Genomic DNA, 26,162 nt, shown 5'->3' with positions numbered 1-26,162 from the left:
ATGGTTTTAACAGTCATTGATGATTGTTGCTTAGATCTATTCTTTTCTTAAGGCTTGCAAAACTGTGGTTTTTAAATGCTGTTATTATTCTGTATTAATTTGCTGGAATCCTTCTATAAAGAAGAATTTTCCTTCCTTAACTCTTTGATTACTGTGAAGTATATGGTTTATACAGGTGAGGCAGAATAAATGTTTTGGTTTTTTCTCTTTATCAATATTTAACATAGTCAAATGAGTTAGTGCCCTACTAAACTTCAACAGTGTGACCAGTGAGGTTTTTTTGTTGGTTTTAGAGTATGATTATGGAATTAATGGATTTTAATGTATTTAATATGTTTCAGACACTGTAGACATTATTCGTGTTGTAGTTCAAATTGTCCTGTCTTAGTCTAAGTGGGAACTCACTTAAGTTGACTCCTTATAGTAAGATCCCAATAGTGTTTGATAGCTTTCTTGCTTTTAGTCACAAGAAATATCCTAGGCTCATCTGTTTATTTCCTTCCATTAACATGGAATCAGCCATTTCTCTAAGGAACCCTGATTTCTCTTATTGGGAAATGGTATTAACAGACCACAATTTAGGCATCAGGTTTTTTGTTTTTTTTTTAAACATGACAATTAGGTCATTCTCCTTTCTTCTCCAGAAGTAGCCACAATAACATATTCAGTGACTATTAATCCCCTGCATGCTTTAAAAATTTTCATTGTGAATATATACTCAAGCTAGAGAGAAGAGTATTCTGTTGGTTGCAAGATGCACATCCCTCTCATTTAATCTCTAAATTTGTGATGTGTTTTACAGTTGCTGTGCTGTGCTCTGCTTAGTCGCATCTGACTCTTTGCGACCCCATGGGCTGTAGCCCACCAGGCTCCTCCGTCCATGGGGATTCTCCAGGCAAGAATACTGGAGTGGGTTGCCATGCCCTTCTCTAGGGGATCTTTCGAACCCAGGTCTCCTGCATTGCAGGCGGATTGTTTAAATCTGAGCCACCTGGGAAGCCCGAGAATACTGGAGTGGATAGACTATCCATGCCTTCCCCAGGGGAACTTCCCAAACCAGGAATTGAACCAGTGTCTCCTGCATTGCAGGCGGATTCTTTACCAGCTGAGCTACCCAGGAAGCCCGTTTTACAGTTAATTGGAGTTTAATTGGCAAAGTTTTTTCTTAATGGTTTGTTAGATAATGATGTGTCTTAATTGTGACTTCTTATATTGAAGAAAAACAGTGTTTTATTTAAGCTTCGTAAAAATAGCAATTTGCCTTTCTTGCTTAGCATGGTTTTTGAGATTTGTCTTTTTTTTTTTACTTTTGCCTTTAATTAGTTAGTTATTATTAATTATGCACTAAGCACCTGCAAACTCACCACCCCAAAGAAGTATAAGGATCTTGACAATATCCTACAACTAACTATATGATCTTCTTTCCTATATCTCTTGACTCTGTTCACAAGATAGCATCATCCTGAAACTGCATTGATCATTCCATTGTTTTCCATTTTTTTTTTTTTTTAAAGTTAACCTTTGGTCTTGAGATAATTCTAGATTCACATGCAGTTATAAGAAATAACACAGAGCGATCCTATGTGTGTCCCTTGTTTAAATGTAACTCTAGTTTAAGTTTTCTGCAAGTGTTTAGTTTTGTGGCTATACATTTTAAAATTCATTTGCCTGTTAATAATGTTAAGCGATTGTTAACATTGCTTGTTGTTAGCAGTTTTTAACCATTACAAACAGTGTTGTAGTGAGTAGTTTATGGGTCTCAGGATTGTGCGTGTTCAGCTTAATGAGATACCATCAAATTTTGCTTTCCAAAGAGATTGTTCTAATGTATGTACCCTTTACTAGTGTATAAGAATTCCTTCCTCATGCCAATCCATAATTTTATTGGTTCTTTACAACTTTTGCTGATGTTGTATGTGTCATACTATTTTATATTTAAAATTGTCATCTCTCAATTGTTACTGAGTTTGACAATATTTTTTAAGTATTTATTTATTTATTTGGCTGTGCTTGATCTTAGTTGCGGCATGCAAGATCTTCCATTGTCATTGCAGCATATGGGATCTTTAGTTGCAGCTTGCAGATTCTTAGTTGGGGTGTGTGGGATCTAGTTCCCCCAACAGGAATTGAACCCAGGCCACCTGTGTTGCAAGCTGGGAGTCTTAACCACTAGACCACCAGGGAAGTGCAGAGTTTGTGCATATTTTAATTAGTTTATTGTCATTTAATTTTTCTTCTGTTGTGAATTGTTTGTTCATTACCATGTCTTATTTTTCTATTCAGTTGTTTGGTTTTGTTTTAGATTGAGTTATAGGTATTCTTAATTGGGATACAGATCCTTTGTCAATATGCATTGCAAATATTCTCCTAATCTGTGGCTCTCCCCACCTTGTTTTTTATTGTTTATTTATTTATTTTGCTTTCCAAAGAGGTTGTTCCAATGTGTATACCCTTTAATAGTGTATAAGAATTCCTTCCTCATACCAATCCTTAATTTTATTGTGCTTCCCTGGTGGCTCAGTTGGTAAAGAATCCACCTGCAATTCGGGAGACCTGGGTTTGATCCCTGGGTTGGGAAGATCCTTTGGAGAAGGGAAAAGCTACCTGCTCCAGTATTCTGGCCTGGAGAACCCCATAGACTGTAGTCCATGGGGTTGCAAAGAGTCGGATACGACTGAGCGACGACTTTCTCTTCCACTATTTATTTTTGGCTGTGCTGGGTCTTCGTTGCTGTGTGCGAGCTTTCTCTAGTTGTAGCGAGCTGGGGCTACTCTTCATTGTGGTGTGAGGGCTTCTTGTTGCGGTGGCTTCTTGTTGTGGAGCACAGGCTCTAGGGTGTGAGGGCTTCAGTAGTTGCATCACACAGGCTTAGTTGCTCCTCTGAGATGCCTCAGACCAGGGGTTGAACTGTGCAGGCAGACATAGAATAAACTATATGTGTTTAAAATGGACAGCTTGATAAGTGTGACATATAAACTGTCCATTAGTCCCCAAAGTTTCCTTGTTTCCTTTGTCATGCCCTTCCTCCTCTACTTCTACTTTGTATCAGTAAATTGGTTTGCATTTTCTGTTTTATGTAAGTGGGGTCATACTGTGTATACTAATTTTTTGTGCTGGGCATCTGGCTTTTTTCACTCAGCGTAATTGTTTTGAGATTAACCCATGTTTATGGATGGATAGTGTGTATTAAATTTTTTTATGCATTCACTAATGGCCAACAAAGGTCCGTCTAGTCAAAGTTATGGTTTTTCCAGTAGTCATGTATGGATGTGAGAGTTGGACTATAAAAAAAGCTTGAGCGCCAAAGAATTGATGCTTTTGAACTGTAGAGTTGTAGAAGACTCGTGAGAGTTCCTTGGACAGCAAGGAGATCCAACCAGTTAATCCTAAAGGGAATCAGCCCTGAATATTCACTGGAAGGACTGATGCTGAAACTGAAACTGCCATACTTCAGCCACCTGATGGGAAGAACTGACTCATTTGAAAAGACCCTGATGCTAGGAAGGATTGAAGGCGGGAGAAGAAGGGGACGACAGAGGATGAGATGTTTGGATGGCATCACCGACTCAATGGACATGAGTTTGCATAAACTCCGGAAGTTGGTGATGGACAGGGAGGCCTGGCGTGCTGCAGTCCATGGGGTCTCAAAGAGTCAGACACACTGAGCAACTGAACTGAACTGAATGGACTTTTGAATTGTTAGCAGTTTTTCACCACTACAAATAAAACTGCTGATTTGTGTGCATGTCTTTGTATGGACATATATTTTATTTTCTCTTGGATAAATACCTAGGAGCAGAATGACTGGGTCAAATGCTTTAATTACTTTCACTTTTAAAGAAACTGCCTAAGTGCTTTCCAAAGTGGTTGTGCCATTTTTACATCTCTATGAGGAGTTCCAGTTGCTTTACATTCTAGGCAGGATTTGATGTGGTCTTTTTTTTTTTTTTAAGATAAAGAGAATTTTGTTTTATTTTTATTTTTTTATTAATTTGTTTATTTTAGGTGGAGGCTAATTACTTTACAATATTGTAGTGGTTTTTGCCATACATTGACATGAATCAGCCATGGGTTTACATGTGTTCCCCATCCTGAACCCCCCTCCCACCTCCCTCCCCATCCCATCCCTCTGGGTCATCGCATTGCACCAGCCCTGAGCACTTGTCTCATGCATTGAACCTGGACTGGCGTTCTTTTTCACATATGATAATATACATGTTTCAATGCTGTTCTCTCAGATTGTCCCACCCTCACCTTCTCCCACAGAGTCCATAAGACTGTTCTATGCATCTGTGTCTCTTTTTCTGTCTCATATATAGGGTTATTGTTACCATCTTTCAAATTCCATATATCTGCATTAGTATACTGTATTGGTGTTTTTCTTTCTGGCTTACTTCACTCTGTATAATGGGCTCCAGTTTCATCCATCTCAATAAAACTGATTCAAATGTATTCTTTTTAATGGCTGAGTAATATTCCATTGTGTATATGTACCACAGCTGCCTTATCCATTTGTCTGCTGATGGACGTCTAAGGTTGCTTCCATTTCCTGGCTATTATAAACAGTGCTGTGATGAACATTGGAGTACATGTGTCTCTTTCAATTCTGGTTTCCTCGGTGTGTATGCCCAGCAGTGGGATTGCTGGGTCATATGGCAGTTCTATTTCCAGTTTTTTAAGGAATCTCCACACTGTTCTCCATAGTGGCTGTACTAGTTTGCATTCCCACCAACAGTGTAAGAGGGTTCCCTTTTCTCCACACCCTCTCCAGCGTTTATTGCTTGTAGACTTTTGGATAGCAGCCATTCTGACTGGCGTGAAATGGTACCTCATTGTGGTTTTGATTTGCATTTCTCCAATAATGAGTGATGTTGAGCATCTTTTCATATGTTTGTTGGCCATGTGTATGTCTTCTTGGGAGAAATGTCTGTTTAGTTCTTTGGCCCATGTTTTGATTGGGTTGTTTATTTTTCTGGAATTGAGCTGCAGAAGTTGCTTGTCTATTTTTGAGATTAATTGTTTGTCCATTGCTTTGTTTGCTATTATTTTCTCCCATTCTGAAGGCTGTCTTTTCACCTTGCTTATAGTTTCCTTTGTTGTGCAAAAGCTTTTAAGTTGAATTACGTCCCATTTGTTTATTTTTGCTTTTATTTCCAATATTCTGGGAGGTGGGTCATAGAGGATCCTGCTGTGATTTATGTTGGAGAGTGTTTTGCCTATGTTTTCCTCTAGTAGTTTTATAGTTTCTGGTCTTACGTTTAGATCTTTAATCCATTTTGAGGTTTTTTTTTTTTTTTTTGAGTTTATTTTTGTGTGTGATGTTAGAAAGTGTTCTAGTTTCATTCTTTTACAACTGGTTGACAAGTTTTCCCAGCACCACTTGTTACAGAGATTGTCTTTTCTCCATTGTATATTCTTGCCTCCTTTGTCAAAGATAAGGTTGTTCCATTAATCTATATTTCTGTCCTTGTGCCAGTACCATACTGTCTTGATGACTGTGGCTTTGTAGTAGAGCCTGAAGTCAGGCAGGTTGATTCCTCCAGTTCCATTCTTCTTTCTCAAGATTGCTTTGGTTATTCGAGGTTTTTTATATTTCCATACAAATTGTGAAATTGTTTGTTCTAGTTCTGTGAAAAATACCATTGGTATCTTGATAGGGATTGCATTGAATCTATAGATTGCTTTGGGTAGTATACTCATTTTCACTATATTGATTCTTCCAATCCATGAACACGGTATATTTCTCCATCTATTTGTGTCCTCTGATTTCTTTCATCAGTGTTTTATAGTTTTCTATATATAGGTCTTTTGTTTCTTTAGGTAGATATATTCCTAAGTATTTTATTCTTTTCGTTGCCATGGTGAATGATATTGTTTCCTTAATTTCTCTTTCTGTTTTCTCATTGTTAGTGTATAGGGATGCAAGGGATTTCTGTGTGTTGATTTTATATCCTGCAACTTTACTATATTTATTGATTAGCTCTAGTAATTTTCTGGTAGAATCTTTAGGGTTTTCTATGTAGAGGATCATGTCATCTGCAAACAGTGAGAGTTTTACTTCTTCTTTTCCTATCTGGATTCCTTTTATTTCTTTTTATGCTCTGATTGCTGTGGCCAAAACTTCCAGAACTATGTTGAATAGTAGTGGTAAGAGTGGGCACTGTTGCCTTGTTCCTGACATTAGGGGAAATGCTTTCAATTTTTTACCATTGAGGATAATGTTTGCTGTGGGTTTGTCGTATATAGCTTTTATTATGTTGAGGTATGTTCCTTCTATTCCTGCTTTCTGGAGGGTTTTTATCATAAATGGATGTTGAATTTTGTCAAAGGCTTTTTCTGCATATATTGAGATAATCATGGTTTTTATCTTTCAATTTGTTAATGTGGTGTATTACATTGATTTGTGGATATTAAAGAATCCTTGCATTCCTGGGATAAAGCCCACTTGGTCATGATGTATGATCTTTTTAATATGTTGTTGGATTCTGTTTGCTAGAATTTTGTTAAGGATTTTTGCATCTATGTTCATCAGTGATATTGGCCTGTAGTTTTCTTTTTTTGTGACATCTTTGTCTGGTTTTGGAATTAGGGTGATGGTGGCCTCTTAGAATGAGTTTGGAAGTTTACCTTCTTCTGCAATTTTCTGGAAGAGTTTGAGTAGGATAGGTGTTTAGCTCTTCTCTAAATTTTTGGTACAATTCAGCTGTGAAGCCATCTGGTCCTGGGCTTTTGTTTGCTGGAAGATTTCTGATTACAGTTTCGATTTCTCAGCTTGTGATGGGTCTGTTAAGATCTTCTGTTTCTTCCTGGTTCAGTTTTGGAAAGTTATACTTTTCTAAGAATTTGTCCATTTCTTCCAAGTTGCCCATTTTATTGGCATATAGCTGTTGGTAGTAGTCTCTTATGATCCTTTGTATTTCTGTGTAGTCTGTTGTGATCTCGCCATTTTCATTTCTAATTTTGTTGATTTGATTCTTCTCCCTTTGTTTCTTGATGAGTCTGGCTAATGGTTTGTCAATTTTGTTTGTCTTCTCAAAAATCCAGCTTTTAGCTTTGTTGATTTTTGCTATGGTCTCTTTTGTTTCTTTTGCATTTATTTCTGCCCTAATTTTTAAGATTTCTTTCCTTCTACTAACCCTGGGGTTCTTCATTTCTTCCTTCTCTAGTTGCTTTAGGTGTAGAGTTTGGTTATTTATTTGACTTTTTTCTTGTTTCTTAAGGTAAGCCTGTATTGCTATGAACCTTCCCCTTAGCGCTGCTTTTACAGTGTCCCATAGGTTTTGGGTTGTTGTGTTTTCATTTTCATTCGTTTCTATTCATATTTTGATTTCTTTTTTGATTTCTTCTGTGATTTGTTGGTTATTCAGAAGCGTGTTGTTTAGCCTCCATATGTTGGAATTTTTAATAGTTTTTTTCCTGTAATTGAGATCTAATCTTACTGCATTGTGGTCAGAGAAGATGACTGGGATGATTTCAATTTTTTTGAATTTAGCAAGGCTAGATTTATGGCCCAGGATGTGATCTGTCTTGGAGAAGGTTCCCTGTGCACTTGAGAAAAAGGTGAAATTGATTGTTTTGGGGTGAAATGTCCTGTAGATATCAATTAGGTCTAGCTGCTATATTGTATCATTTAAAGTTTGTGTTTCCTTGTTAATTTTCAGTTTAGTTGATCTATCCATAGGTGTGAGTGGGGTATTAAAGTCTCCCACTATTATTGTGTTATTGTTAATTTCCCCTTTCATACTTGTTAGCATTTGCCTTACATATTGTGGTGCCCCTATGTTGGGTGCATATGTATTTATAATTGTTATATCTTCTTCTTGGATTGATCCTTTGATCATTATATAGTATCCTTCTTTGTCTCTTTTCACAGCCTTTATTTTAAATTCTATTTTATCTGAAATGAGTATTGGGACTCCTGCTTTCTTTTGGTCTCCATTTGAGTGAAATATTTTTTTCCAGCCCTTCACTTTCAGTCTGTATGTATCCCTTGTTTTGAGGTGGGTCTCTTGTAGACAGCATATATAGGGGTCTTGTTTTTGTATCCATTCAGCCAATCTTTGTCTTTTGGTTGGGGCATTCAACCCATTTACATTTAAGGTAATTATTGATAAGTATGGTCCCATTGCCATTTACTTTGTCGTTTTGGGTTCGTGTTTGATGTGGTCTTTTAATTTTTAAAAACTTTAGCCTTTCTAATGGTTGTATAGTGATAGCTGAGGTTTTAATATGCCTTTCCCTAGTGACTGAGAAAGTTGAACAACTTTTCATGCTCGTCTTTGTTGAAGTGTTTTAAAATCATATTCCCGTTTAAAAAATTGAGTTGTTCATTTGCTAATTGTTGTGTTGAGAGTTCTTTATTCTGGATATAAGTCCTTCATTAGATATATGATTTGCAAATATTTTCTCTTAATCTCTGCTTTGTCTTTTCAAAGAACAAAAGTTTCATGCTTTTGGTGATATGTCTGAGAAATCTTTGCCTAACCCAAAGTTACGAAGTTTTTTTACTTCTGATTTCTTCTAAAAAACTTAATAGTTTTTACGTTTTGCATTTATACCTGCAATCTGTTTTGAATTAACTTTTGTGTATAATATCGAACTATGGATGAAAGTTCATTTTTTGCATATGGATATCCAGTTTTTCAGTACTGTTTGTTGGAAGACTAAACTGCTTTTTATCTTTGTCAAAAATCAGTTGTCTCTATATGTTTCTGGACCCTCTATTCTGTTCCATTAATCTTTGTGCGAGGACCACATTGTCTTGATTAGTATAACCTTATAACACATCTTGAAATCAGGTAGTGTTCACCCTCTGACTTCTTTTTCAAAGTTGTTTTGGCTGTTCTAGGACCTCAGTATCTTCATTTGGATTTTAGAACTAGCTTGTCAGTTGCTACAAAATTGTCTGCTAGAATTTGAGTTGAGATTACATTAACTATATTAAAAAATCAACTTGGGGAAAACTGATATTCTAATATCAAGTCTTCTAATCTAATAACGGATATAAGTGTATGTATATCCATTTATTTAGGTCTTTAATTTCTCTCCAAAATGCTGTTTAGTTTTCAGTATACAAATCTTTCATACCTTTTGTCAGATTTATCCTTTTTTTTTTTTTTTTTACTTTTGAGTACTTTTTTGATAAGTTTTTATTGGAGTTTAGTTGATTTACAATGTTGTGTTAGTTTCAGGTGTACAGCAAAGTGAATCAGTTATACATATACATATATCTACTTTTCTTTAGCTTCTTTTCCCATATAGGTCATTACAGAAGATTGAGTAGAGTGCCATGTGTTATCCAGTAAGTAAGTCCTTATTGGAGAAGGCAATGGCACCCCACTCCAGTACTCTTGCCTGGAAAATCCCATGGATGGAGGAGCCTGGTAGGCTGCAGTCCATGGGGTCGCTAAGAGTTGGACACGACTGAGCGACTTCACTTTCACTTTTCCCTTTCATGCACTGGAGAAGGAAATGGCAACCCACTCCAGTATTCTTGCCTGGAGAATCCCAGGGACGGCGGAGCCTGGTGGGCTGCCGTCTATGGGGTCGCACAGAGTCGGACACGACTGAAGCGACTTAGCAGCAGCAGCAGCAAGTCCTTATTAGTAATCCGTTTTATATATAATAGTATATATGTCAATCCCAATCTCCTAATTTATCCCTCCTCCTTCCCCCCACCTCCCCGGTAACTATAAGTTTGTTTTCTATATCTGTTGACTATTTCTGTTTTATAAATAAGTTCATTTGTGCTATATTTCTCAAAGTATAAGCAATATTGGGCTTCCAGGTGGCTCAGTGTTAAAGAATCCACGTGCCAAGCAGGAGATGCAAGTTTGATTCCTGGGTTGGAAAGAGTCCCTGGAGAAGTAAATGGCAACCCACTCTAGTATTCTTGCCTGGGAAATTCCATGGACAGAAGAGCGTCCATGGGGTTGCTTAGCGACTAAGTCCAGACATGACTTAGTGACTAAACAGTAACAACAACAACAAAAACAAAAGAAATACAATTGATTTTGTATATTGTTCTTGTATTCTGCAACCTTCTTAATTCCATTTAATCTAGCACTTTTTTTTTTAAGATGTCATCAGGTTTTTCATATAGAAACTGTCTGAGGGTAGGGACTTTGTCTTGCTCATCATTGTATTTCCAGCAGTGACAAGAGTGCTTATACAGGTAGATACACAAAAAATTTTGTTAAATGGATGGATATATTCACTGAGTAGTTTCCTCCATTAGAGGAAATGTAAGCTTTGAGAGGATAGGACATTTTATTTTGTTCACTGGAGTATTTCCCAGTGCCTGGAACAGAATCTGTCATGTTGAAGGTGCTCAGTAAATATTTGGTGACTGACTGAATGAATGAGTGAGAAAAATAGTTTTAAATAAGGATGGAGGTCAGAGTAGGGTCATTTAATAAAGTGTTATATTTGCAATGCTGAGAAGCTTTCATTTTAGACTCCTTGGGAAGTTTTAAGCAGGAGAGTGACATGAGCAGGCTTACATTCAATGTAGAAGGATCCCTTCAGCAATTATGTGGAGGATAGTTGCAACATTATAAAGCTATTGCTATAATATAGGAAAGAGATCAAGCCCTGATAGAAGTTAGCTGGAATGGAGAAGATAAATTCAAGGGAATTTAGACATATATTTGATTACGATAATGACTGGATTAAGGTAGGGGAAGATGGAAAATAATCTAGCATCACTTCCCAAGTTTCTTATTTGGGGGACTGCCTAGAGTAGATGGGCTTTCCAGGTGACTGAGTGGTAAAGATCCACCTGCCAGTGCAGGAGACTCAGGAGATGCAGGTTGATCCCTGGGTTGGGAAGATCCCCTCGAGGAGGAAATGGCAACCCGCTCCAGCATTCTTGCCTGGAGAATCCCATGGACAGAGGAGCGAGAATTACAGTTGAAGAGTTGGGACACAACTGAGCAACTGAGTGTGCACTGGAGTAGGCACTCTAAGAACTAAGAAGTAGGTACTCTAAGGTAGTAGATGAATTCAATTGAAACAAGTTAATTTTTTTTAACATGGGAAATCTGGATAACTTTATTAATTTTTGGTAGATTTAGCTGGATTATATATATTCTCCCCCCCCCCCACATTCTTAATACTTTAAATGTACAAAACCTACCCACTTCTTGTTTTTTAGAAAATGATTTGCATTAAGTAGTTCTTTTATTAGGGACTTGTTCCATTTGAGTTTCCAGGTGGAAATGTACATAGGTAATGTGGAACTTGGTTGAGAAGGTTGTTTCTGTACTATTCCTTACAGTTACAGTTAAAACAACCTGATGATTTCATCTTGTTCTGTCTTAGGCAGTTCAGCATGCTTTGTCTCTAGTCCTTGCAAAACTGTACTAGATTTTTCTTCCTTTCATTTTTGTCCTTCTTTATTCGGCCCTTGCCAGATAGATGTAATAGATTCCTGCCTTCTCACTCCTGCATTTTTCCCATGTCCACATACATTTTCCTCTCTCTTCTGTTTTTTCTCAAAGATCATTTTTTTCTTTCATTTAGGTTTTCAGTCAGTTCAGTTCAGTTGCTCAGTGCCTTGACTCTTTGCGACCCCATGCCAGGCTTCCTTGTCCATCACCAACTCCCGGAGCTTGCTCAAACCCGTATCCATTTAGTCAGTGATGCCATCCAAACATCTCATTCTCTGTCGTCCCCTTCTTCTGCCTTTAGTCTTCCCCAGCATCAGGGTCTTTTCCAATGAGTCAGTTCTTCACATCAGGTGGCCAAAGTATTGGAGCTTCAGTTTCAGCATCAGTCCTTCCAATGAATATTCAGGACTGATTTCCTTTAGGATTGATGGGTTTGATCTCCTTGCAGTCCAAGGGACTCTCAAGAGTCTTCTCCAACTCCACAGTTCAAAAGCAGTAATTCTTTGGCGCTCTGCTTTCTTTATGGTCCAACTCTCACATCCATACATGACTAGTGGAAAAACCATAGCTTTGACTAGACAGACCTTTGTTGGCAAAGTAATGTCTCTGCTTTTTAATGTGCTGTCTAGGTTTGTCATGGCTTTTCTTCCAAGGAGCAGGCATCTTTTAATTTCATAACTGCAGTCACCATCTGCAGTCATTTTGGAACCCAAGAAATTTTAGAGTTCATTTTTATCAAAGTTACATGTACACATAGTTTGTAGAATCAAATAGTTCTGTAGTTTGTTTAAAAAAGATAAAGCACCTTTCCGTTTTCTTTCCCTGTCTTCAGAGTTACTTTTAGGTTTTTTTTTTTAACATTTAAAATTTTTTTATTTCTGTTTTGGCCATGCCACGAAGCATGGCAGGATATTAGTTCCCCTATCACGGCTTGAATCTGTGCCCCCTGTAGTGGAAGTGTGAAGTCTTAATCACTGAACCACCAGAGAAGTCCTTTTTTTCTGATACCTTTTTTATTAATAGTTAATACTTTTTGATATTTGCGTCCACTTCTCTAAATAATACACTTGTATTGCAGTTTTGGTACCACCAGTTGTAAAATTCATCATTATTTTATAGATTGTTGAAAAAGAGAACTAGACTCAAGTTGGGTAATCTGTAAGAGGTCCTGCATAAAGCAGGGGAGCTACATGAGAGTGTAAATGAGAAGCCCACCAGACAGAAAAGGACAGTAAGGCAACTTGCATGTCTCAACCTTGGTGTTGTGTAGGATGGGTAAAAAGTTGCTTTGGAATTTGAGCTGGTTTTCAGATTGTATTCACACTACCTGTATGGTACCAAAAACTCAAGCAGAGATTTTTAATTAGAGATTGTTTCAGGTTGGTAGTGTCATAGGTGCTTAGAAGAAACAAGTAACAGTTCTGTCATGAATTGTGTCTGGATCTCAGAGATGTTAAAATAAGAAGAAAAAAAAGCATCTTAAAATCAGTGAAATATGGGGTCCATGTGCCAGACACTCTTCTTTCTTCTAGGAGTTTTGCTGTCATGGAAAACAGAGAAAAGGATACACAGCTGGAGGGGAAACTGCAGACAAGAGTTGTCTTTTAAAATGGGAATAGTAATTGTACACCTGAAGCTAAGATAATATTATCTGTCAGTTATACCTTAGTAAAAAACTAAAAATGGGAGAAGTAAGAATATGTTAATACAGTGTTGATAGAGATGATCCAGTAGAGAGGGAAACAGTGGTGATACAAAAGTGAGAATGAGCAATGACAGGGCAGAAGGGTTTGGGATCTGATATCCAAGTGGAGGCATTGGCTTTAGACAGGAGCAGTCAGTTTATCCTCAAAAAATCACAGGAGGGAAGATAAGGCAAATGGGAATGGATGCTGGTAGTGATGGAGATTGCTTCCTGTTTCACTGAGAAGATGGAAGGAAGGGCAGCAGATGGGAGTGAGGATGAAGAGGTGTTAATGTCTTGAGGAGGAACGAACATGAAATGGACCTGTAGGGAGGTGTGGGAGAATGAATATCCAAGACAAAAGTTATAGGATTGTCATGCTGAGCTCCCAGGCCATTTGAAGTTAGTGATTGTGAATTTTAAGTGAGACTGTTTTGTATAGATGTGTGTGTATGTTTTCATTTATTTCTTTTCAAAGCCATGATTAATTGCATGGTACAGGCATTGAGTTGAGAAATGGTTGTATTTTTTATTATGTTATTAGGGAAATTTTTAAATATGCAAAAGAAAGAGAACCCTCATGCACTCATTACACAGCTCAACAAATATTAACTCATAGCCAATCTTGCTTTATCTGTAGTCTTACCCACTTCCACCCTTAATTTGAAGCTGTCTCAGATATCATATTTTATGCATAAATATTTCATATTGTATCTCTAGAAGATATGTACATTTACCAAAGAATAACCATTACCACATCAAAAAATTTAACAATTCCTTAATATCAAATATCCTGTCAGTTTTCAAATTTCCATTTGTTTCTCTCTCTCTTTTTGCTTTTGATTTTTTTTTTTATTACTCAAAAAAGCCTCATTTAAAAAATTTAGTTTTCTGACTCTGTGTTTGTGCCCTTAACACTTCCAAACGATTTTCTGCTCTTTAGTAAGAAAAATAGGCTTGATCTTGCCACAGACGCCTTTAGCTCACATGGAACCATGATAAGCCCTGCCAACCTGTTTTTTTGTTTCAGACAACCTCGTAAGAACTTTAGGTCTCACAGCACACACTCCTTAAAGTTGGCCTGGCACACTCCACATTTGGATTTTGTTGCTTTCCCAACCTTCTTGGTTTGAAGGTAAACAATTCTATTACCTGGAGTTTGGTCAGCCTAGTTTTGTTAGAGGCCATATTGCAGGACAGTCTAAGACAGAACATCAAACACTGGACCATCCTGAATGCCTCTAGATATCATCCCTTGAAGAGGAAAAAGAAAGCTCTTGTAAGCTCAAAAGTCAGGTTTGACTCCAGTTGTCTCTTGAATGTCCTGTTTGACTGGGAGTTGTATTTAACAAGGGTAGGTGTTTTCCCAGGCAAGTATGATGAAGTGCGGGAGGGTGCAGGAGTCTCAAGGTGCACGAAAGGGCCTGATTGTGATGGTGGACCTTGAGCTCTAAGCTAAGGTTGGAAATGAGGACAGGAGCAGGGTAGGATCAATTGTTTGTAAGTTCTGTTGAGGACAAAATATTGTTGTAGTTGGGGTGCTAGAAGGAGCAATTTTAAAGATAGGAAGTGGTGATTGGAGAGAGGGATGCAAATGAAGTGGAGAGCATGGAAGGACTAGACTAATCATATTGACAAGTTCTAGTATGTTGACCGGAGAAGGCAATGGCACCCCACTCCAGTACTCTTGCCTGGAAAATCCCATGGACCGAGGAGCCTGGTAGGCTACAGTCCATGGGGTCGCTAAGAGTCGGACGACTGAGCGACTTCACTTTCACTTTTCCCTTTCATGCACTGGAGAAGGAAACAGCAACCCACCCCAGTATTCTTGCCTGGAGAATCCCAGGGACGGCGGAGCCTGGTGGGCTGCCGTCTATGGGGTCGCACAGAGTCGGAGACAACTGAAGCGACTTAGCAGCAACAGCAGTATGTTGACAGAGGAAGCGAGTGGCTAAAGTAGCATAAAGGACAAGATCATTGCATGCAAGAGGTCAAGGAACTGTGGTCAGAGTATCATAGCAGTCATCTAGGTGAACATTTGAAATCACCTGGAATTATGATGACAGGCCAGTGAGGTAGGAACTAAAAGCTTTGAGGCTTGAGCAGTGACCCACCTTATCTAGATGAATATAACAGAGGGTGGGGAGGTGGAGGTATGGGCTGAGAGAGGGCTTTTTTAGGAAGGAATAGAGGGGAATAATCTGGAAACAGAAACAAGGTACACGGTGAGTACCTCCTTCTACTCCTCCCCGCCCCCCACCCGCCCCCAGGTACATAGTGTCAGAGGTATGGGAGAGAAAACAGCCACAGATCAGACTGTAGAGAGAGCAGTGGCCTCAGCTGTTAGATTTCCTCTTGAGCAAAAAGGTGAAGGGATCATTCAGGCAAGAGGTCAAAATATAGGAGATTTTGTTGATAAGTTCCAGAGGATATGGTGAAAAGATTTCAAGAATTGAGGAATGAGTAGGAGAGGGAGGAGTTCATGAAAGGGGATGTAATTAGCCATATGGGGATGTGAGTGGAGGATTTAGGATGGCTCCAGAGTTCTGGGATTCTTGCAGTGAGTGATATAAAGGAGGGTTAGAGATCATAATGAGGTTAGTCTTGATGTTTCAAAGCAAGTTGTAGTATAAGCAGATGCAGAGTAGAGGTATGGGAAGAAGCTGCAGAGCAAAGGTGTCCTTTACTGCTGGTACAGGTGTAGAGGCTGGGGGAGTACAGAGTTGGAGCTCTGTTACTCGCTTTCTTCTCTTAGGGCCGAAGTGGTAAAAAGAGCTGTTAACCCAGCTCTTTAATAACTAGACTTCCTTGTTCTGTTGCCTGTTGTTCACCTTTCCTGCTTCTATTTTCTCCCCTTTCTTACTGAAAAGTAGAATATTTGGATGTTTTCAGTACCCTATCCTTAAATATCCTGGAAACTGGTAAATGATGCTGTTGCTTGCTTGATGGGGACGTGACAGCACAATTACAGTAAGGAAGTGGGGACCCTCCACTTTAGAGTTGGAAAGGGAAGGGAGCAAGCTTTCAGGCAGAATTAGCTTTCAATTCCTTCAATCTGACTGCGGAAACAGAGGAGTTAGAAGAGGGAAAGAGTTTGACTTGGATGCCGGGAGGGGAGACGAAAGTACTGTTTGGAAGGAGAGAATCTGCCCAAGGATCTGTCTCCTGACAGGTTCTTGAAAAAGCTGTTGCTGGATGGGAGACTTGACTATTGCTAGATTCGTTCATTTCAGCGGGTATTTCCTAGCATCTGCCATGTGCCAGGCACTGAACTAGATGCTTGGGAGATCATGTGGAGCAGATAGACAGGTTCCTCCTTACCTGGGTTTACAGTCTAGCAGGAAAGACAGTTACTACGAACAGAAGTTACAGTTTAATGGGAAAGCTCTGATAGAAGTAGTGAAAGCTTCTTGGAAGCCTGTAGAAAAAGCATTGATCAGTCTCAGATTGGGGTAGGGAGGGGAAGAATGTAGGTGCTGGAACTGGTGACATCTGATCCGAGACCTGAAAGGAGAGTGAGAATTAGCCAGGCAAAGAGAATAGGGAGGAAAGTTAATGTCCAGTGACATGTTTGCCTCTTCAACTTCCAAACCTTATCTTAGCCAGGGGAACAGGGCACAGAATCATCTATTCTGATCACTGTCTTTGTTCCCAGTATTCCTGTATACCAGATGTTGGCAAACTGCTGCTCATAGGTCTGGCCTGCTGCCTGTTTTTGGATGGTCAGCAAGCTAAGCATAGTTAGCAGCTCAAACCGTAAGCCAGGAATGGTGGTAAAATTCAGATCCAGATGTCTTGATCCTGTCTATTTTCATTCCACTGATCACATTGTACTATAATAGTTTATATTTTTCTCTCTCAAGAAGAGACTTGAGCTTGAATCATGGCTTGTTTTTTCTTATCTCTACCATTTATTTCCAGCACAGGGTGAGTCCCAAGTCACTGTTTATTAAATGACTTTCATTTATGTAATTTCACTTGCCACCTAACAAATCCTGTGAGAATAACACATAAAATTTTCTAATAATTTATGTTTACTCTTTAATATATCATTTCTTCCATTTTTAGTAGCAAGCCTTTTTAAATGTCATTTAAAAATAATGTTAAGTGTAGCTAAAGATAATTAGAAATATTTTGTGCTATAACATATACATTCAGGAATTACTGACTTACATATTTGTACAGCTCTTTGTTCACAGAGTAAATGTAGTTGGCTTTCCTTATCTTCAGGTTCTGCATGGACAGTTTCAACCAACTATAGATTGAAAAAAAAAGATTCCAGAAGGTTCTGAAAAGTGTAACTTGAATTTGCCACCGACTGACAACTGATTACATAGCATTTACAGCTATCTATAGTGTGTTTTAATTATATTAGATATTATTAATATAAGTAGTAATCTAGAGATGATTTAAAGTATCCAGGAGGATGTGTAGGTTGTATGCAAATGCTGTGACATTTTATATAAGGGACTTGAACATCTGAGGATTTTTGTATATGCAGCGGTCTGGAAACAGTTCTCTGAGTGGATACTGAGGGATGAGTGTAATCTTGGAATGCTCGATATTTCTAGTTTTTGTCAGCTTTGTTTGATTTCTGTATATTCCTTTGTCAGCTGTCAGTTATAGCTGCTGTTTTTCAGCACCCCTATTTACCTGTGAGTAAAGTGAAAGTGAGGTGGTTTTGTTCTTACGGATTTTATCACCCAATTGGAGAGATCAAACGTACTGGGGACAATCATAATGTAAAAGTGTATTAATTCCAGACTTGTCTATTTCATTGCCCACTTAACATCTCTGTGTGTCGAGTGTCTGATATGCATCATGAACTTAATATGCTTCCCCCCAGGATTTTTCCCACAGTCGTCTCCATATCAGGAAATAGAGACTCCTTCTGGTTACTTGATCCTTAAACCTAGTTGATGCTTTTCTCTCTGTAACATTTCACATCTAATCTGTTAGTTTTGCCTTCGAAACACATACTGAATCTGATCAATACCATTTCAGTACCATTTCTGCTGCTACCACCAGGGTTCAGATTGCCATTCTCTTTTTCCTAGATTATTGCATTAGTCTTCTGACTGATTTCTCTGCCATTTTCCTTATCTCTGTACAGTCTGTTCTCAATAGACATCCAGAATGATCCTCTGAAAAGAAAGTCAAGTCAAGTTGGGTTGTCTCTCCTTGCTCAAAATTTTGCAGGGGCTTTCCATCTCAGAGTCAAAAACAAAGTTATAGGACTTCCTTGGTGGCCCAGTGATTAAGAATCTGCCCCGCAATGCAGAAGACACAGGTTCGAGCCTTGGTCAGGGAACTAAGGTTCCACATGCCACAGAGCAACTGAGTCTGCGCAGCACAACTAGAGAGTCTGTGCCACAACTGAGACCCAACATAGCCAAATAAATAAATCAATTAATTAAAATCAAGCAAACCCCAAAAAACTAAGTTCTCACAGTGGCCTTAAAAGATGATACAGAACCCCTTGCCTCAGTTTATCTCTGGCCTAATTTCCTGTGACTTTCCTCTGCTCATGTCCCTCTAGCCACAATGACATCCTTGCTGTTTTCCTAAGATGCCAGGTTGTTCCTTCTTCAGAGCCTTTATATTTGCTGTTGCCTCTCCCTAAAATGCTTTTTCTGTGGAGGTAGCGTGGCTTTTCCTCTTTCTTTCAATGTCAGGCGCAAATGTCATCTTATCAGTGAAGTCCTAGGTCTCTTTACCCCCATGACCCCACTTTATTTTTCTTCAGAGACTTATTAGCATCTGTTCGGCTGCTTGTATACATGTATATTTTAATTAATTAAACAATTTTAACTTCTAAAAATTCACTTCACTGCTGTCTCCCCATAGGCATAGAACAGGGGTTCACAAGCCAAAAACACCCTGCTACCTGTTTTTGCAAGTGAAGTTTAATTAGAACATAGTCATACTCATTCCGGAGAAGGCAATGGCACCCCACTCCAGTACTCTTGCCTGGAAAATCCCATGGACGGAGGAGCCTGGTAGGCTGCAGTCCATGGGGTTGCGAAGAGTCGGACACGACTGAGCGACTTCACTTTCACTTTTCCCTTTCATGCATTGGAGAAGGAAATGGCCACCCATTGCAGTGTTCTTGCCTGGAGAATCCCAGGGACAGGGGAGCCTGGTGGGCTGCCGTCTATGGGGTCGCACAGAGTCGGACACGACTGAAGCGACTTAGCAGCAGCAGCAGCAGCATACTCATTCATTAGTGTATTTTCTGTGGCTGCTTTCACACTACAACAGTGGAGTTGAGTATTGCAGCAGAGACTCTAAGGCCTGTAAAGCCTAAAATATTTGCTGTTTGGCCCTTTACAGAAAAAGTTTGCTGACCTCTGGGCTAGAACAGTGTCTGGTACCTAGTAGGCAATTGAATGAACATAATGGAAGTGTTCATTGTCAGGGTACAGACTGTAAGTTGCTAGTGAGGATGTAGGTTAATATTTCAGAAGTTATTATTAGACTTTAATAATTAGGATAATTTGGGAGTATGTCAATCATAATAATTTGTTCTAGCTGAAGTTCTTGAATTTATTACACTCATTACTACCTGATTGCAGAGATGCACCAACTTTGTGAAGGCTACACCTAATTTGAAGAATAGTGCTCTAAAGACACAAAGTCCTTTTATTTATTCATTTTGATTTTAAATTTTCTTTGCCCCTGCCGTGTGGCTTGCAGGATCTTAGTTCCTTGACTAGGATTAAACCTTACTGGTGAAAGCATGGAGTCCTAACCACTGGACCACCAGGGAATTCCCCAAGGACCTTTTAAATGTTACCTTTTATAATAACAGAAAGGACTCTGTAAACAATGAGTAGATGGTAGTTGGTTGCGTGCTGTGAAAAATATGAACTTAAATGAAGGGATATATCTCTCAGTCATTTATGGGCATATGGAATAGATAATAATAATAGTAATATTTGGCTTCTTGGATTAACCTGATTATTTCAGGTACTTCTAATAGTGTTTTAATAAAATCAAACTAGAAAAAAAAACAACTCAGAAGAATCTGGAAACTTGTATTACTTCTGGTATCTTGTCTTTGTCCAAATCTTACATTTTTAAAAGCTACATCCAGGGATTAAATAGTGTCAGTCACACAAAACACCTGTGTGGAGAGGTGGAGAAGATTTTAGAAGTGTTTTAGTTTTAAAAGTCCTTTTCTGGTAACTGAACTTAGGGTAGAGGAGGAGTCTTAAATTACGCTTATTGAACTAAATTACTGCTTATTGGACTAGAATACTGTATCTTTAGAAAACTAATTCAAAAATGATAAAGAATGATGGAGTAAGAGCTGGAAAAAACTTGCCAATAAATATTTGAATGTGCCCAAGCCAAAAAATGATAAAGAATGATGGAGTAAGAGCTGCAAAAAACTTGGTCCAATAAATATTTGAATGTGCCCAAGCCACTTTGTTAGACATGGGGATACAGAGGTGAATAAGACAGTGTCATTGGCCTCATGAGACCTACTATTTAATCCTCATCCCAGTCGCCTCCTCACATCATTTTATGTCATGTAAAGGAAACTAAAGCTTGAGAGATTGGTTCCTTACTAAAGATTATGTGCTGCTGCTGCTAAGTCGCTTCAGTTGTGTCCAACTCTGTGCGACCCCATAGATGGCAGCCCACCAGGCTCCTCTGTCCACAGGATTCTCTAGGCAAGAATACTGGAGTGGGTTGCCGTTTCCTTCTCCAAAAGATTATGTAGCTCATCACTGATAGAACGGAACTAGAACACATGTTTCTTATAGAACACATATTTCTTATGTGGGGAATAAAAACAAAATATTCATGTATGCAGAGTTTGGAGTGCTTGCTAATATGCTTCTCCCTGTACTAGGTGCTGGGGGATGCAGTGGTAAGTATAATAGCCTCATCCCTTTGATGTAGTACTTAAAGAAAATTTTGGGGGGAAACCAGAGTTTTTCCCACTATATTGCATTATACTTTTTACAGTCTTTTATTAATATCTTATGAAAAGTTAGGGGCTCTCAAATATTCATTCTTCAATGTGATCTAGTTCATTGAGTTTAGTGTTTTTCTAACATCTGAAGTCAGTTTTATTGAGGGACTTTTGAATGAGAAAGTAAGAATTAGGTAGTTGTGGATTCTCTGTAGGAAGAGTGATCTTCGTTTACTAATATTTCAAAATTTGTACAGGGCCTAAACTTCTGCTGTATGACCAAGAGGATATTTTAAATCAGCCTTTTTATTGTTGTTGTTCAGTCACTAAGTCATGTCTGACTCTTTGTGATCCCATGGACTACAGCACACTGGGTTCTCTCTCCACTATCTCCCACAGTCTGCTCAGATTCATGTCCATTGAGTCAGTGATGCTGTCTAACCATTTCATCCTCTGCCACCCTCTTATCCTTTTGCCTTCAGTCTTTCCCAGCATCAGGGTCTTTTCCAATGAGTTGGCCCTTTGCTTCAGATAGCCAAAATATTGGAGCTTCAGCTTCAGCATCAATTCTTCCAATGAATATTCAGGATTAATTTCCTTTAGGATTTAAAATCAACCGTATTATGGGTTAAATAAATTTTTGCACACTGACCTTCTCTTTTCTTTTAGTTATGCATACTTGGATATATGTAATACGTATACGGGTATATATATGCTTGGGGGTATATGTATTGCTCAGTGTTTGAAGAATCGTATCTAAAGTAGAACACGTATTTTGATTCTTTAAAATTTCTTCCCAAAGTGATTATGATTATGTTTGATTTTTTTCTTCTCAATGCTTTCTTGCTAAAAAAAAATATGTATGTATGTGTATATATACATATATATATATATATATATATGACAATCTAGGAAAGAGTGAAAAAAGGTTAATTAAACTGCTGCTAAATAATTTAGGATGTTTTAGTTATTTGGTTTCATAGAAGATTAAAGCTTTTTTCCTTACAATGTCTAGTTGGAAGTGTTTATACAATGGGGAAAGTAATTACATTTTCAGAGTAAGTTATCTTGACCTCAGGCCTCCTTACTTTTCCTATTCCAGAATACCTTCTGCCATTCTGCTGGGGCCAATTAGTACTTGGCTCAGCTGTTTTAATTTCTGTACAGAAATTGAGCTTAACCATGTTTATAATCTGTGAACATCATCTTCCATTTTTCCTTCTAAGAGCTAGAACATTAAATTCTCTGCCAGTGATCTAAAAACATTGAATTTTATATCTTCAAATGCAAAAGATTTATTTTCTCTGAACTTTGACCATGGCATTTAACAATGAAGAGGCATTAGAAAGAGTGGTTCATTATATATTAGTGATGATTATTCTAGTTCTGCTGCAGGTGTGTACGTGCCAAGTGTGTGTGTGCATGCTTATTTGCTCAGTTTTGTCTGACTCTTTGTGACCCCATGGAGTGTAGTCTACCAGGCTTCTCTGTATGGGATTTCCCAGGCAAGGATACTGGAGTAGGTTCCATTTCTTCCTCCAAGGGATCTTCCCAACCCAAGGATCAAGCCTGCTGCGGGTAAAGCCACTTTTTAAAGCACTACAAATTAGTGTTATGTTGCAGAGATTATGTGACTACTAGTCTCAAATTATTTATTCAGTAAAAAAAAAAATTATAAAATAAGTGAAATAATATGCAAGTAAGCAGCAAACCATTAATTCTGTGTGTGTGAATCTAGGTGCTTTCAAATAACATTTAAAGTTAGACTGACATAGTTTGAAACATAATACTTGTCACATTATAATTGTATATATTTAAATCACTCATAAAAATATTTTTTACCATGGTCAAATCAAATATTTCAACCATGGAAAGAAGGAGTTGAGGGAGAATAAAGATACTGATTTATGTCATTTTGTTGGTAATATAAAAAAGGGGGTTTCCTTGGTGGATCAGCAGTAATAATCCACCTGCCAGTGCAGGAGACTCAGGTTCGATCCCCTGGAGAAGGAAATGGCAACCCACTCCAGTATTCTTGCCTGGGAAATCCCATGGACAGAGGAGCCTGGTGGGCTACAATCCATGGGGCTGCAAAGAGTCGGACATCACAAGTTTGTCCTCCTAACATTTCAGACTAGAGTCTCCAGGCATGTTGTTGCAGTTATGAACAAAACCACTCCAAACTTGGCATAAAACTCTCGTGGTTCTGGGTGTTGACTAGGCTCATGATTCTTTTTTTATTTTTATTTTTTAAAATTTATTTATTTTTGGCTGTGCTGGGTCTTTGTTGCTGCATGGGCTTTTCTCTAGTTGCAGCTAGCAGGGGCTACTCTTCATTGCGTTGCTCAAGCTTCTTATTGCAGTGGCTTCTTATATTAGAGTACAAGCTCCAGGGCACCGAGCTTCAGTAGTTGCGGCGTGTGTGCTTGCATGCTAAGTTGCTTCTGTTGTGTCTGACTCTTTGAGACCCCATGGATTGTAGACCACCAGGCTCCTCTGTCCATGGAATTTTCCAGACAAGAATACTGGAGTGGATTGCCATTTCCTTCTCCAGGGGATTTTCCCAGCCCAGGCATCGAGCTCAGGTGTTCCAAATTGAAGCCGCCGGGGAAGCCCACAGTAGTTGTGGCACATGGGCTCATTGGTTGCAGTTCCCCGGCTCCAGAGCACAGCTCAATAGTTATGGACAGTGTGCTGAGTTGCTTCGCGGCATGTGGTATCTTCCTGGATCAGGGATTGAACTCGAGTCTCCTGCATTGGTGGGTGGATTCCTTACCACTGAGCCACCAGGGAAGCCCTCTAAGTGATTCTTGTGCAAAAAAGTATTTGTACTTAGCCTGGCCTGGAGTTATCTTGGGGGCCTCCTGCTAGACTCACATGTCTGACACTTGAGCAGGGAAGTCCAGATAGCTAGAAGCTGGAATAGTTGGGGCTCCTTGTTATCTCCCTCGAATTCTGTGTAGTCTTTCCAGCATAGAGGCTACTTCATGGTAGCCAGACTTCTTACATGGAGGCTTAGGGCTGCTAAAGTACTTGTTCCAAGTAAGAGAGCCAGAAGGGAACTATATTGTCTTTTATGACCTAGATTCAGAATCAGTGTCATTTCCACTGCATTTTATTCATTAGAAGCAACTCACTAAGGCCAATCCATGTTTAAAGGGAAGGGAATTAGAGTCTACCACTTGCTGGGAGAAGTGTCAAGAATGAAGTGAAGTGTTAAGTGTTAGTCTCTCAGTCGTGTCCTGACTCTTTTCGAGCCCATGGACTGTAGCCCGCCAGGCTCCTCTGTCCATGGGATTTCCCAGGCAAGAATACTGGAGTGGGTAGCCATTCCCAACCCAGTCTCCTTCATTGCAGGCAGATTCTTTACTGTCTGAGGCACCAGGGTAGCCCCTAGTGTCAAGAATATGCAAAACTTATTTCAAAGCTGGTTTAGTCTTCCCTCTGGCTACAAATTATTTATCTTCCTCCAAATGCAAAACACAGGCACTCAAAGGCAAAACTGAAGCCCTCAAAGTCTTATCTAGTACAGCATCAGGCTCAGGCTAGAGATCCAGGATCAGTTCAGTTCAGTCGCTCAGTCGTGTCTTACTCCTTGCGACCCCATGGACTGTAGTGCGCCAGACTTCCCTATCCATCACCAACTCCCATAGTTTACACAAACTCATGTCCATTGAGTCGGTGATATCATCCAACCATCTCATCCTCTGTTATCCCCTCCTCCTCCCGCCTTTAATCTTTCCCAGCATCAGGGTCTTTTCAAATGAACCAGTTCTTTGCATCAGGTGGCCAAAGTATTGAAGTTTCAGCTTCAGCATCAGTCCTTTCAATGAATATTCAGGACTAATTTCCTTTAGGATGGACTGGTTGGATCTCTTTGCTGTCCAAGGGACTCTCAAGAGTCTTCTCCAACACCATAGTTCAAAAGCATCAATTCTTCACCACTCAGCTTTCTTTATAGTCCAACTCTCACATCTGTACATGACTACTGAAAAAACCATAGCTTTGACTAGACGGACCTTTGTTGACAAAGTAATGTCTCTGCTTTTTAATATGCTGTCTAGGTTGGCAATGGCACCCCACTCCAGTACTCTTGCCTGGAAAATCCCATGGATGGAGAAGTCTGGTAGGCTACAGTCCATGGGGTCGCTAAGAGTCCGACACGACTGAGCAACTTCACTTTCACTTTTCCCTTTCATGCACTGTAGAAGGAAATGGCAACCCACTCCAGTATTCTTGCCTAGAAAATCCTAGGGACGGCGGAGCCTGGTGGGCTGCCGTCTCTGGGGTCGCACAGAGTCGGACATGACTGAAGCGACTTAGCAGCAGCAGCAGCAGGTTGGTCATAACTTTTCTTCCAAGGAGCAAGCATTTTTAATTTCATGGCTGCAGTCACCATCTGCAGTGATTTTGGAGCCCCAAAAGATAAAGTCTGTCACTGTTTCCATTGTTTCCCCATCTATTTGCTGTGAAGTGATGGGACCAGATGCCATGATCTTAGTTTTCTGAATATTGAGTTTTAACAATTTTAACAATTTAACATTTAGAGATCCAGGATCTTGTCATCTAAATCAGATCCAGGTGGAGATAAGGCTATTTGGATATAGTTCCTTGGGTATAGTTCCTTGAGTACCCTTGCTTTCACTTTGAAGATATGTGAACTAAAAAGTCACATTATCTTCTCCCATATCCAGCCCACCCTGTATGCAATAATGAGCATAAAGTAACAACTGTAGACATTCCTATTAAAAAATAAAGAAGGATGTAAAGAACAGAACAGTCACTGGTCCACATCAATTCTGAAATCCAACCAGGCACATATTGCTAGTTGTGAGATTAAGTTTAGCCCCTGTTGCCCAGGAACCATCCTCAAAGCCTCTGTTCGTTGTGTACTGTCTCTGTCCTTTTTAGTCCAAGATGATAATGTTTCTGAATGTAAAATTCTTCTCTGTGAATCTTATTGAAGGGTTCACTCTGTTAGACGAAAGCCACACTTACACACTGATATAAGCCCTTCTCTACGGCTTTGTAGAGGAGGAAAAATGTTTTCCTTGACCCTCCTAGGGTTCCTGACTGGGTTGGAAAATTAAACTGACAAAGTACACAGATTTATCTAATGTATGTTTTATGTGAAACAGGAGATATAAATGAGGGCTCAAAGAAA

The 26,162-nt window shown here is 39.1% G+C and overlaps 1 protein-coding gene and 1 pseudogene across 6 annotated transcripts in view; one reads left to right on the top strand and one right to left on the bottom strand.

Moving 5' to 3' along the window:
- The window catches only part of SPATS2 (spermatogenesis associated serine rich 2), a 148,261-nt gene that overhangs the window by 17,383 nt on the left and 104,716 nt on the right, over nucleotides 1–26,162 (top strand). The window lies entirely within an intron of this gene.
- On the bottom strand, nucleotides 13,945–14,331 carry LOC145545650 (large ribosomal subunit protein eL34 pseudogene; annotated as a pseudogene).

This window comes from Giraffa tippelskirchi, chromosome 4 (assembly GCF_054371585.1).
Source record: "Giraffa tippelskirchi isolate mGirTip1 chromosome 4, T2T-mGirTip1v1.2.pri, whole genome shotgun sequence".
Classification (NCBI taxonomy): Eukaryota; Metazoa; Chordata; class Mammalia; order Artiodactyla; family Giraffidae; genus Giraffa; species Giraffa tippelskirchi.
The sequence above is the reverse complement of the archived record's forward strand: the minus strand, read 5'-3'. Positions and strand labels throughout refer to the sequence as shown.